Source organism: Pan paniscus, chromosome 8, assembly GCF_029289425.2.
Source record: "Pan paniscus chromosome 8, NHGRI_mPanPan1-v2.0_pri, whole genome shotgun sequence".
Taxonomy (NCBI): domain Eukaryota; kingdom Metazoa; phylum Chordata; class Mammalia; order Primates; family Hominidae; genus Pan; species Pan paniscus.
The window spans coordinates 91,293,957-91,307,812 of NC_073257.2; the positions used below are offsets into that span (position 1 = coordinate 91,293,957).

At 57.4% G+C, this 13,856-nt stretch overlaps 1 protein-coding gene across 8 annotated transcripts in view; it reads left to right on the plus strand.

The window, feature by feature from the left end:
* Window positions 1–13,856, plus strand: part of ZMIZ1 (zinc finger MIZ-type containing 1) — a 248,024-nt gene that overhangs the window by 83,964 nt on the left and 150,204 nt on the right. For 5 of the 8 annotated variants that reach the window (XM_034930952.3, XM_034930956.3, XM_034930955.4 and 2 more), the window contains exon 4: window positions 9,169–9,249. The exons of 1 other annotated variant lie outside the window; for it this stretch is intronic. The gene's annotated coding sequence lies outside the window, so the exon portion shown is untranslated. The remainder of the gene's footprint in view (window positions 1–9,168; window positions 9,250–13,856) is intronic. 2 more of the 8 variants (XM_034930953.3, XM_063607451.1) reach the window with 1 other exon arrangement.

Consider the following 13,856-nt stretch of genomic DNA (forward strand, 5'->3'; position numbering starts at 1 on the left):
AAAATATGCAGGGGTTCCTGGACCTGCCAGCCTGGTACTGGGTGCTGTGGCAACAGGAAGAGGAAACCCACCATGGGGGTCCAGCCTTTTAGGCCTTTCCAGGGCCCCAGAGGATGGGTTCTGTCTGTTGATGGGCAGGTGAAGGGTGACTCCCCTGAGAATCTCACCATGTCGCTGGACTGAGGGAACCCCTCTTTCTGAAAGAATGAATGAGACCCCAGATTCAAGGGAGAAGAAGGGGCATCCTAGGACTTCCCTGACAGCCTCAGCTGGGAAGCCCCTGGGGAGGCCCTGAATGCCTTCTGGGGTGGGCCCTGGGCCATGCTCTGGGCAGATGCTGGCTCAAACAGGGCTGGCAGTAGACAGAACAGAATAAGGACCCTCCTTGTAGTCCATCACTGGGCTGGACTGTGTCCTCCATCCTGTGGTCCTCCTAGCAGCCCAGGGCATTGGCAGGCATCGTTCCTCCTGCTTGGCAGATAGAGAGACAGAGACGTCAAGGGATGGGAGGCACTTGCCTAGGTCAAGGGCTGGATTTGAACCTCACTTCTGTATAAACAAAATCCCAGTGGGGAAAGTCGAGCTTCCCTGGGAATCTGCCCTGGTGGGACTAAAACGTGATCGGCAAATCTGTCATCCCCTTTCTTCCCTGGCCTTCCAGCAGGTCCCCTGCAGACCACCACTGGCTGTCCTTGCGGGAGAGAGCTGATGTTCCTGTAAATAGCAAGTGCTCCTGTTGCCTGGGCTCTGAAAGCCAGAGGTTGAACCATGCACTTGTCACCCACTAAACCTTCTTCCTTCTCATGACCCATTGAAGAAACTGAGGCAGAGAGAGGTGCAGGGACTTGGCTAAGGCCATGTGGCTTGTGAGCCGGCCAGGATTTCATCCAGGCCTGGGTGAGGTTAGAGCCCATGCCCAGACCCGCCACCACCCGCTAGCAAGAACAGGACTTTCCTTTGTCCAGCATTTTAAACTCTGGGTCTTGGCCATCACTTCAGACTGGCCTGGCCCATGTGTGGCCAGAATCCCAAAGGGATGCCTGTTTGGGAAGCGTGACCGCCAGGGGGCTGGCACCTGGCCCAGGAAGGGGGTCATCGAGAACACTCAGTGCTCAGTGGTTTGTGTGTGCCACCGACAGTGCCCGTGCCCTTCAGCCCCACGACCTTCCTGTGCCAATCATGGGTATGATGTCAGTTCATCTAATCCTTGAGCTGCTGTTAGCCCCAGATGAGGAAACAGACTGGAGGGATAAGTGACTTTCTTGTGGGCCAGTATTGGACCCCCTGGGTCCTCAGTTGGACCTCCAACACCAGAATGGACCTGGGTTCCATTCTGGTCCACAAACCCCCTTTGGGTTTGTGTCCCCTTCTCTGTAGGGTGGCAGGCTTGCACTCAGAGCTTCCCAAGGACCTCCAAGGACTCTCCTGAGAGCTTCTGCTAGGCCCATTTAATGCTGCAGGGCATTTAGGATTGGGGGCCTCCCAGAGGTGGGATGGGGTGCCCTCTAGGGCAGCCCTCAGAAGCATAGGGCCAGGTGGTTGGCACCAAGCAGAGTGGGCAGAGGCAAGAGGCAAAACTTCTAAGAGAGGCCACCAGCAGGAAATTCCACTTAGAACCCTGGCATTGCGAGTGGCAAGGGCCCAGGTGGGTGCCGGGGGACCTGGTCTGGCCACCCCCAGCTAGGCGCCCCTTTAAGCAAGACCTCGGTCCCTGGAAAACGGATGGCTGTGCCCACCCTATGGGGCCTGATGAGTGGTGGGTGTGGAAGGGAGTACCTGGCATGGATTTTGCACCTGGAGGATGCTTGACACCTTAGGCTGCTTCTGTGGAAGAGGAGGTGAGGACCCTGTCCTGGGAGCAGGTGGTTCTACGAAGCCCAGCTGTGGGGGCCTATGAAGCCTCTCCTGAGTTGGTCTTGGACTCATCTTCCCAGAGCCATGGGTCTTTCTCTATCTCTGTGATACGGGGTTCAGTGCCCCCATCCCAGGCAGGACCCCAAGTCTACACTGGGCAGCAACCCTGAGCCAGTGATAATAATGACTTATGGCCCCTGTTTACGGAGCATTTCCTGTGCACATGCATATGGGCCTAATCTTGTTATGTCCTTCAACAACTCTGTGAGAGTAGTGACTCTTAGTATCCCCCATTTTACAGATGAGGAAACTGACCCAAGTTCCTAGCCCAGTATCATGCAGCTAAGTAAGTGTCAGAACTGAGGCCTCTCTGATGCATCGGAACCTAGATGCATTGGAACCCAGAGAGGCCACCACCATTCTATGCTGTGCCCTCATCCCTTGATTAAAGCAGAAATTGTTCATTTGGTGACTTGGGGAGAAGGGAGCCCCATCCCTCTTCCTCAGGTTTGAGCGGGCCACCTGTCAGAGCTCAAGGCCTCTTTGATTGCTTGGAGGTGTTGGCTGGGGCAGTCGGGACAGCTTTCCCCCTCCCTTTCCCAGTTCCGGGTCTGATGCAAACTCAAAGGAAAGGGAAGCCAGTCCCTGACTGGGCCTGAGTCATTTGTTTCTGAATCCTAGTTTGAATCCTAGTTCCCGTTTTTATCATGGTCTGATCTTGGCTGGGCCCTTCCCTCTCTCTGGTCTGTTTGTCTCTTTGTTCAAGTCCAGCACCAAGGGACTAGGTTGGCAGGGGCCGGAGGCCAGACAAGCCACGCATGTGCACCACCAGCCAGGGCACGGCTGAGGCAGGACGGGCAGAAGTCATTCCTGGGGCCTGGGCGATGCTGCATGAGCTCTTCCTCCAAGAGGAAGTGTCCCTCCAGCTTGGCCCTGAGAGCACAGTAGATCAGGACTGGACAGGGAGCAAGGCCTTGGAGAGGCCCCCAGGGATGTGTGCATGTGCCTCTGCCCCACGAATGCAGCTGCGCCCTGCTCACTCATGCCCTCTGCAGCTCTCTCTTCAGCCCAAAGCTCCCCAAAAGCCTCTGGGCCTTTGCCCAGGGAGAGGTACCCTCCTGCCTGAAAGACTGCCCAAGGGACGGTGGCTCTGCCCCCCATTTTGCTTCCAGGCTGAGCTGGGCTGGCCCGCCAGCACTCTGTGCACATGCCCCTAGTTATCTGAGGATTACCTATCTCCTGTGTCTTCCCCACTGGTGTCACACAGTGTGTGAGCACCCTGGGGAAGCACAAAGGCTGGGCAAGTGCTGACCTTTGGCCCCGTCCCCACCCCTCCCACCCCTACTCTTTACCTCTTCTCCTTCTTTTCCTTCTCTGCCAGATAGCAGGCATTGTCATCAGTTGTTTTTAAATAAAGAAATGAATGAATGAAATGAACAACTTCTAGAAGTCACTTTATAGCCCCATTTTTAAAATGAGGAAACCAAGTTGCAGGGATGTTAGGTGGGTGGGGAGGGTAGTTAAGAGACCCCCCCACTCCTCTTCCCCAGTTCTCACTCTTTGGGTCCCCACGGTGCCAGGTTGGGGACCCTAGGTTTGCATGGCATGTCCTCTGGCCACAGGAACTTCCCACACATGGAGGTGTCCTGAGGGCCCAGCAGCAGGTACCGGCCACGACTTCCCACGATCTCAGCTTGCCAGGCCTGCACTTTTCTCACCTGGTGTTCCTGCCTTCCCAGCAGGTCAGCCCAGAGCTGCCTGTCCACCCTTCCCTGGCCACTTTCGAGCCTTCCCCATGGGAGAGAGAAAGGTGAGGGAGCCGAGGGGCATGTGGCAAGGAGCGGAAAGCAGGCCCAGCAGGCAGGCTGGGCTTCCAGGGCTGGGCTTGGGAAGACAGTGCCTACTGTCTGCTGGAGGGCATCCTGGAGCCTCCTCACAGGAGGTAAAGATCGACAGGATGATTGAACCAAGCGTACCTCGGGACTCTCAGGCAGCCCCGCCCAGGACTTCCCGCAGACCCCAAACTACCAGCTTCCTAGGTCCTCATTCATTTCTGTTCCTTGAGGCCAACTGTAGTTACTGCTCTTCGGTGAAAAGATTGAGAGGATATGCAGTTCTCCCAGAGCACCAAGTCCCTGGGTTCAGCTCTGCTGTGCCTGGAATGAGGACTACCAGGTCCCTGCCCTTATGGGCCTCGAGGCTGAAGAGATAAACAGGCACCTAATTTTAATTATGCAAGCGAAAAGAAACACCAGCATGTCTGGAAGTTCAGGGAGGGTACCTTGGAGGTGGCTCTCAGAGAAGGCAGCATGGAGGAGGTGGCTCTTTGAGCATTGAAGGATGGATAGGGTTCCAAAGGACAGTGACGAGACGTAGAGCTGCACAAGGCACCATGTAGGGGACTGCGGCTCCTGTTCTGCCACTGTGTGATGTGTGGCCTTTGCTCTCTGCTGAGCGATTTCTTCCTCTGTAAAGTGGGACCTTACAGCTCCCTGGTGACAGGATTGTGCGAGGATGGAGTGATGGAGTGGGGCAGTGAGAGCTACCAGGGTTATTGAGGAAGGAGCCTGGCAGGTGGGAGAATCTACCACGTTTGAGCAGGTTGAATGGTTCTCTCTGCAGGCATAAGGGGTGTGTGTGTGTGTGTGTGTGTGTGCGTGTGTGTGGTCAGTTGGCAGCAAGTGTGAACAGCTGAGGCCTAATGACAGGAGCTCTGAGGTGGCATTGGTGCCACAGAACCCTGGGGCAGTGTGACCCTCTCCCCTTGTTGTCCATGGGGAGGTCCTTGCTCCGGCCAATGTCCAGCTCAATGTCCAGAGCACCCTGGAGCCTCCCCTGGTGGGTGCATGGCTGGAGGGGTGATTTAGGGCTGCTTCATCCTTCTGGCCCGTGGGCCTTGGCCTGCACCCTGGCCCAGCCTGGGTCTGGCTCTTCCCTGTGTCTGGATCCCCACCCCCAGCTTGGTGAGGTCAGGGAACAGGTATTTCAGGAATGCAGGAGGCGGGGCAGCCAGCCCCATTTGGATAACCATGGGGTAAATATTTGCCTTGCTCCTGGAGCCAGCACTGGCCCGCCAGGGGAGGACAGGGGCCTGTCCCTGGGGTCATGTAAGGGGATGTGTGTGGCGGTGGGGTTCTCCAAGTTGGGGAATCCCCTGTCACCCCAAGAGTCTGCTTGTTGCCTGACCAGCAGCTGTTTGGCGCATCTGTAAAATGAGGGTAGAACAGCTCAGGCGCCTGAGGATCAGTGTAGCGGGAGCTGGTTCCGCCAGCTTGGCCAGGGGAGCGGCGGCTTGGACCAGATGTGGGTGGACACCCTTGTGACCACCGTTCTGATCCCCACTTGGCCACTTATAACCTTGAGCAATTACCCTGATTTGGATGGGCACCATGGGCTGAGCTTTTAACTCCTTGGTATCTGCATCTGCACACCCCGTATCTTGTTAAGGCCTCACAGCTATCAGGGCCAAGGCACGTGTGTGGTCAGCAGCAAGCATGAAGAGCTGAGGCCTGGTGATGGAAGCCCTGAACTCCAGGTTGAGGGTGCCCTGGTGTAACCCCTGCCCAGCACAGCACCCAGGGCCATCTGCCCCCTCCCCCAGTGCAACCTGGAGCCTTCTCTGGTGAGAGCCAATGGAGGGCGGTCGGCCCCTGCTTAGAGAGGAGCTGGGGGCTTAGAGAAGCCTAGTGACTTGCTCAAGGTCACCCAGCAAGTGTTCAAACCCAATTCTACCCACTCTTGCCCTAACCCTTGAGGCCAGGGCCAGGGCTTCAGCCCCAAGTGTGGACTCCCAAGCCTTAGCAGCTGTAGAGAGCAACTGGCTACTTAGCCGCAGCCCTGGAGCCACCCCGGTCCTAAATTTCGGGCACCACTGCCCTCCAGGCATCCTGGATTGACTGATCCTGCATCTCTCTGGGTCAGACTCAGCCCCGGGTCAACATGACCGAGTGCCTCCACCCCAGCCCACACCCAGGTCCTCCCAGGGATCCCTGGAGGTGGGGCTGGGAAGGTAGATATGATGGGGGGAACCCCTCTTAGTCCCAGGACAGTCCCTACCCCCAAGTGACATCTGCCTTGTCTGAGACTCAGCCTTGTCACTTTCCAGCTGGACACCTCTGGCAGCCCCATCCTTCTCAGTGTCATGTTCTGCAAAGCAGGAGTGAGTCCTGGCCTCCCCTCCCCCGGGAGCTTCAGATGCACTGTGAGAGTGAGGGGTGTTTCAGGCTGCTGTCGGCGCGCTGCCCTTTCTGGCCTCGCAGTGAGAAGCTGCCGTGTGGTCAGGGTCTCACACACCCCAGAAGTGAGAGTGCTGTGCTGAGGGTGCCTGGGAGAGCTATCTGAGCATTGGGGTCCCTGCCTCATGGGGAGATTGGGTGGGCTTCCACTGGCCTTGAGGCTCAGGCTGCACTCACTCCATGGCACCAAGGCATTTCCACAAAAGAGCGCTCCCCTCCAGCCCCTCGTGGTTTATCCTTGCGGTCTGACCAGGCTGGGAGCAAACGGGGCTACACCTCGTCTCCTGCCCTCTCTTCTCCCTGAACTCCCCAGGAGGCCAAGCCCACACAGGCTTTGGGCCTCAGCTAAGGCACCAGCAGAGCTGGGGTGGGTGTGCACAGCATGGCACAGGCTCCTGGTTCCTGAGCCTGCCTTTCGCAGCATGAGGGGTGCCTGGCGCCGTCTGGCCCTGAGCAGGGCTGCTGAGCAGCTCCCAGGGCTGGGCAGGGTTCAGGCTCTCCGGCTGGTTGCCGCATAGCGGGCAGACTGTGAGTGGGGATGGGCTGCTTACTCACATCCCGGCTGTGTTCCTGTGAGCTGCTTATTAGCTGTGCGACCTCAGGAGGTTATAGAACCTCTTGGCCTCGTGTGGAAATCAGGGATGTCAGTGTCTACCTCACAGCGTTTCACTGAGTGCTAAAGGAAATATCCAGGGCACAATCCACAATATGGACTCAATACAGAGTGCCCTCCTACTCCTTCTCTCTTTCCTAGCAGGGTGGTCCAATGCAGGCTCACTGTCCCCCAACCAGAGCCTGAGTTCAAATTCTAGCACCCCCACTTATGGCTGTGTGACCCTAGCTGGGTCCCTTCCCCTCTCTGATCTCAGTTTGCCCCTTTGCACAAGCCCAACACCAAGGGGCTGGGGCGGCTGGGGCAGTGAGGTACGTGCGTGCATCATAAGCCGAGCACCCCTGAGACGCTGATGGCCCGACGCCGTTTCTCCGGGCCTGGCCGATGCTCACTGGGGAGCGAGGGCTTTTCGGCTCTGGCTTCCGTCTCAGCTGCCAAGATAATTATTTTCTCTCTGTCAGCGGCTCTGCTGGCCAGCTTGCCTTTGGGAAAGGCCTAGCTGTGGGCGGTGGGGAGGCAGGAGGCCGACTCCAGTTCTGCCCCAGTCACTGACTCACTGCATGACCCCAGATGAGGGCAAACGCTGCCTGTCTCTGGGCCTCAGTTTCCTCCTCAGTGAAAGGGAAGTATTGGGGTCAGTGAACCCCAAAACTGTTTGTATTTCCAAGGTAAGCAGAATTTGGGGGCTGCCAGAGCCAGAAGGTTAGGATGTAGAGCCACTTCTTCTCCCCATGGCTGGGGTGGGGACACCGGGCCTGGTCCCAGGATCTTGGGGTGTAGGGTTCCAGCACTCATGGAGCCCAGCACCAGCCCCCACGGGGTCATCCATGCATCAGCTGACGTGTGTGGAGAGCCACTGGTGTCTGGCCCTCGCATGCAGTGCATTACACAGTCTGCACAGCTCTTTGAGGGAGGCCTTCTCTTTATTTCTATATCCCCTACAACAGTTGAGGAAACTGAGGCAGAGGGAGGCTTAAGAAACGTGTCCAAGTCACACACTTGGTACGAGGGCGAAGCCAAGATTTGAAGCAGATCCTTGTGATTACTGAGCCTGCCTCTCAATCACCAGGCCTCTTTGCCTCTTATCGAGGCCCTGGGCACTGTTTCTCCCTGGGAGCCCCTGCCTGTGCACAGTGAGGTGGAGCCCAGGCTGAGGACCTTACCGAGCCCCTTGGCGTGTATGGAGGCCTATGCTTCACGTGATGTGGGCACCACCTCTCCCGCTGTGAGCCACGATCTTTGTTCTGAGAGGAGCTCAGCCCTGCAGTCAGGTTTCCTGGTTTTTAGGGGTGGGCACTCCGGTGCAGAGAGGCACAGTGACTGTTCACGGCCATGCATCGGGGCACCTTCACAGCCATAGCTTGAATTCAGGGTTCTGCACATCCCAGCCTCCAGCTGAGACCCCAGAGAAGCCCACCAGCCAGGCCTCTGGGTGTCATCCTCCCTCCTGCCCTCAGGGCTCTGTGGGCAGTGGGGGGCGTGTTGGTGGGCCGTTGAGGAGGTGGGCCAGCTGAGCCCCACCCAACAAGGATGGTTGTGTGCCCACACTCCCAGTGCACCCGCAGGCCCTGCACTTCTGCCTGCTGCCATCTCTGCCCCGAGCACCACTGTCTCTGGCCTGGACCCTGGAGCAGCGTCCCCACTGCTCTTCTGCCTCCTCCTATTCCTCCAAGCCCTTCTCCCTTCACAGCCATGGGGGCTTCCTAAACTAGAACTAGGGTCACATCCCTCAGCTGCCCAGATGCTGCTGTGGCTCCTGCCCACCCTCTTTCTTACTGTCCCTGGCCCCTGGTCTCCACTCACGGCACCCCTCCCTTGCTCAGTGCATCTGCTACACCACAGACCCCAAGCCCTCCACTGGGCCAGGCACTTTTCTCTATCTTGGAGTCTTCGCATATGCTGTTCCCTCTGCCTGGAATGCTGTTTGCCGCATCTTGGTCTGCCTCTCCCTGGCTTGTTGCTCAACTTCACTTCTCCAGAGAGGCCACCTGGGACCTTGAGTCTCTGCTGTGTGGCTCCTGGACTCATTGTTTGTTTCTGGCAAGCACTGCTTTTACTTTTGTATCATTTGATTCTTTGCTCTCGTCTGAGTCTCCGCAAGGGTAGGGATCACTATCACATCAGCATGCTTGCTGAATGTTTGTTGAATGAATGAGTGAATGCGAAGTGCCTTTGTCATCGCATCTCCTTGGATTCTCCCGGTGACCTTGAGACATACTTTGACCCCACTTTGACACGTGAGGAAACTGAACCCCAGAGAGTCTGAGAGCATATCCGTAATCACATAACCAGTAACTGGCAGGTGTGGGGAGTCAGGGGCCTGTTTATGCCAGGGCACCCCATCATGTCCCTTCAGAGTCCTCCTCTGTCAGATGGGGATGATACGGTGGCAGTGGGCAGTGGCCTCATGGTCAGTGCCGGGCCTCTACTGTGGGTAGACCCGCTGACCTCCCACTTTCATTGCAGCAGGATGGAGCTGGAGTGAGGTGGAGGGGCCGCAAGCTGCTGACCGGCGTGTGGGACACTGGTGGTTTGCAGATCACTGAGGTAGGTGTGCCACGGGGCTGGCGGGAGGTGGCTGGGTCGGACGCAGGCGAGTCCTCATGAGGGCAGGTGCTAGCCCTAGCACGCTGGACCTTTGACTCGGGCCTCAGCCCTGAGGGGCAGGAGTGGGCACAAGCCACCTTTGCTGGGACCTCATCATGCCCCCAATGGGCCGTCCGTCTACCTGGCACCCAGGGACCTCTTGGCCTGGCCTTTCTCTAGAGCAGCTGCTAGGGGTGGGGGCTGCAGGTCTGCCCGGGGAGAGGGGCAGGTCTGGCTACCTGGTCTTGGCACAGCAGCCCTGTCTGCACCACTCTAAACCCTGTGGAGTATGGGCAGCCCCACCAAAGGAGGCCTGGGTGAGCAGGAGCATGTCGGCTGAAATGGGTGCAGGGCTACCCACCCCTTCTGCCCACTCTCACAAACATGCCGAGGTGCATACACTGGGCTCTGGGGTCAGACCATCTGGATTCAAATCCTGACTGGCATGCATGGTTACTCTGTGCCTCTGTTTACCCATCTATCAAATGGGAATGAGATGGCGGTGCCTGCTCCACTCTCGCAGTGAGGAGACTACACACCTGGCACACAGCAAGGACTAGGGACATGTCAGCCCTTTTCCTCAAGGGTGCTAGGACCCACCTTTCTCCCCACACACCTCAGTTTCCACCACCCTGCTCCCCCTGAGGACCCACCAGTGCCAGGATGGACACGAACTGGACCCCCCGCCTGATAAGGGGGGCAGGGCACCTTGAGGAGCAACTGAGAGCAGCTGGGGCCAGCAGGTCCTGAGGTCGGGGCCAGCAGGTCCTGAGGTCGGGGCCAGCAGGTCCTGAGGTCAAGCCCAGCTCTGTCCCGTGCCCCAGCATTTCTCATCATGGGGTGGCATTTCAGGGTTGATCTCACTTGGCCCTGTGCCCGAGGGTGACCTGTGTAATCCCTGTTTACTTGGCAACTCTCAACCTAGAGATGAGAGACTTCACAAAAATCCTTACTTGGCCCAGAGCCCTTTGTCCCAAGGCGTCGTGGTGCTGGGGCAGCCTGGGAGGGGGGAGTCTTCGCCCTGGTGTGGAGCTGTCTCCTAACATCCCCTGCGGCCCTCAGCGTCCCTCCTGGAGCTTAGCGCTTCCAGGGGCCTAGGGGCAGGGCCAGGCGAGCCTCAGTCAAGCTCCGACATTGGAGAGCCAGGCTCCATCTCCGTTCCTGCTGCAGGAAATCCCAGCTGTCTGCTGATTGGCTGCATGACCTTGGGCCAGTCCCTTCCCTTGTGTGAGAGCCAGCTTTCTCATCTGAAAATGAGGCTGATTATACTGACATTGCTGACAGAGCTGCTGTGAGGATGCTTAGAAGCCATGAATATTTTTAAATGTCACAGTCTCGTGAGCATCTGCTGTGTGTGTGTCAGGCACTATGCTCCTTTAATACCTTTTTACCCCCACAAGAATCCCACGGGGAGGTTTGTCTAATTCATTCTCCAGAGGCTCGGCGTGGTTAGGAAACCCACAGAGCCATCAGTGCTGGAATGGGGATTTGAACCGAGGTCCATCAGGATTAACCAGTGCATAAGGCCTTAGAGGCCAGGGGCAGGGCCCCAGGACAAGCATGGGAGCTGCTGGGGGAAAGCCACTCCATTTCTGCCCTGCAGCCTTTGCCCAGCCCGCCAAGTCCGCTGCTCTCTGGAGCCAGAGGGTGGCCCTCAGGCTGGTGGCCTGCCTCTCCCGATGGGGCCTGCCTGCAACTCGATGAGGCTAGGGGAACCCTCTGCTAATTGTCTGGTAACCTTTGAAATTCTCCTTCACGGTGGGTTCTCTTTTCGGATGTTTTTCAAGGTAATTCATTCCTTTTCCAGAAATTGCCAGTGGCGGAGCATTAGGCAGCTGGTAATTAATCATAGGAGCAGCTTCGAGTTGATTCTTTGAAAAAGAAAAAAAAAATGAGGAAGAGAAAGCCTTGGTGGAAAAAGAAAAGAAAACCACTCTAAGGCGAGGGTGGTAATCAATACCTTGGTGTCCTAGAAACGGCTGGGGGTGGGGACGGCGAACATGCGGCCTTCTCTCCTTCTTCCCAGGGCTGGCCCACTGTCAGCACCAACAGCGGCAGCGTGGGGCTCCGCTCTTGACCATTGGCTCCCTGTATGGCTTTGAGAAGTTGCTGCCTTTCCCTGGACTCAGCTTTGCCACCTGTAAAATGGGTGAAGGGCAGCTGTTAAACTGAAAAGAACATTGAATGAACCATTGTTCACTACCATGTCTTAGTCCCTGGCACAGAGCAGTGGCCCCATTGATATTCTGTTAATTGAGTGAGTGAGTGAGTGAGTGAGTGAGTGAGTGATTCTCATGCATCCTAGGTAGCTGTCTTGAGTGAAGGAGGTGTTACTGGCTATAGGATATTGTGACTGTAGCTCTGTTATAATTCGGAGTGACAGTCAGGGTGATGGGCCAGTTCTGTCACTTTCCAAGCTAATGATGAAAGGACAGTCTTGCTTGGTGAACTCCAGCCAGGAGACCTCAGGCCCCTTAGTGGCAACCATGCTATCTCTTCAGCATCTTCCAATTCAACTTTCCAAGAGTCTGAGCTATCTGGAGATTTTATGTTAAAAAGCTGCCTCCTGCAGAGGTGATGAGTTCCTCATCACTAAACTGTGTGCAAGCTGGGGTTGCGGCTGTATGGGCCACTTGGACAGTGGATTTTGGGGCTTGGAGCATCCCTGAGTCTGGGAGAGAGCATGAGGCTCTCCAGGATGGTTACTGGGGAGGCTGCACTGATGGGGAGGAAGCCTGTTCCCTCCGGAGCCCGTTCCCAAAGGTCCCAGGGGAGGACTGGACGAGGATACAGGCGCTGAGGCATCAGTGCCTGCTCCCCGCTGACTGGCCCCATTGCATGGACATAGGGGCACTGAGCAGGGTTGAGGGAAAGAGCCACACTCCTTATATCAGGGGGTGTCTAACAGGTTGTGGGTTGGGTAGAGGGGTGGGGAGGTACAGAAAGCCCTTGTCTGGGAGGTGGGGGCCTCCGACCTAGGTCTGATATGCTGGTCTGTCTGGTGTAACCTCAGCAGCTCCCTTTCCCTTTCTGGGATTTGGGCCACGATCCTTCAGGAGAGGGCAGCAGATGGGGAGTGTGTTCTCCAAGCCTTCCTCCCCTGCCCGGGTGAGCTCAGTTTGGGAGCCAGAGCTGGGCCTGACAAAGCCGGTTTCCTCTTAGCAGCTTCTCTCATTCTGGCCCTAATGTGGGACCAGGGTTCCTTGCCCAGAGACCCAGGATGACAGTGCACCCTAGCCTGAGTAGTGGCTGTGGGAGACTCAGAGCTTCCAGAGGGAGGGAGGGAGGAGGGTGTGTGGCTGTGTGCTTGTGTGTAAGTGTGTGCGAAGTAGCGTGTGCCTGTGTATGGGTGTGATTGTTCAGCAGGACGTGAGGCTGTGTGAATATTCATGAGTATTCAAGGAAAGGGGAGACCCCTCCCTCCTGTGTGTGTCAGGACCTCCAGGTGCACACTGGCTCCACATTCAGACTGGCCTGGGGGGCCCTGACCACAGTGGAGCTGACTGAGGGGCAGTGTGGGGGCCAAGCATTCAGGCCCGAGAGTTCGGACCTGCCCTCCCACAGCTGGAGGTCTTGACAGCTCCCCGTGGTCACGGGAGGGCATGGATTTGGCGGCCATGCCTCCTGCCACAGACTTACACCCTGAGCCTCTGGCCTGAAGTCTCTGGGTGGGCCCAACCAGCTCCCCCTAGGCGGGCCTGGTCTGCTAGGGGGGTCCTCTGTGAGCAGCCAAGCCTAACTTGGCACTAGTCATTTCTTTACTTCTTCCGGCCTTGGCCTCCAAGCCCCAGCTCAGCTGTGTGTGTGTGTGTGTGTGTGTGTGTGTGTGTGTGTGTGTGTGTCTGGGCTCTCCCTGCAGCTCAGCTGTGTGTGTGTGTGTGTGTGTGTGTGTGTGTGTGTGTGTGTGTGTGTCTGGGCTCTCCCTGCAGCTCAGCTGTGTGTGTGTGTGTGTGTGTGTGTCTGGGCTCTCCCTGCAGCTCAGCTGTGTGTGTGTGTGTGTGTGTGTGTGTGTGTGTGTGTGTGTGTGTGTCTGGGCTCTCCCTGCAGGGTGGGGCAGTGGGTCCATCTCTGCCTGTCTCTGTCCCATCTCCCCATGGCTGTCTGTCCTCATCTCTCCCTGCAGCTCTCTCCTGCCCAGTTTTCCTGTCTTCTTACATCCCAGAGGCTGCCTCCGCCGCCACACGCCTCCCTGTCCCTGCAGCGTATCCCAGAGTCCTTGCACCTCCTCACCTCTGCTCTCCTTCTCAGGGCCACTCCTTACCAGGCCTCCCAGCAGCACGGCTGCACCGTGCCGCTGTGTCACTGCTTCTTGTCATCCTCAGGGCTCTGCACAACAGAGGCCTCCCTACCTTCTGCCTTTGCCTAAATCTGGCTCCAGCCAACATGCCACTCCCTCCCACCCTGCTCTTTGGCGGGTCTGAGACAGCCCCACATTCCCAGCTGCTGGAGGCTGCACTCCGTGTGTGGCCAGGTGGTGGGGGCAGGTGCCATCCCCTCCCATGGCCCTGCCGTGCCGGCCACCTCCTGGCTCAGGAGTGCAGGCTGCTAGCCCACCCTGCAGCTGCCTT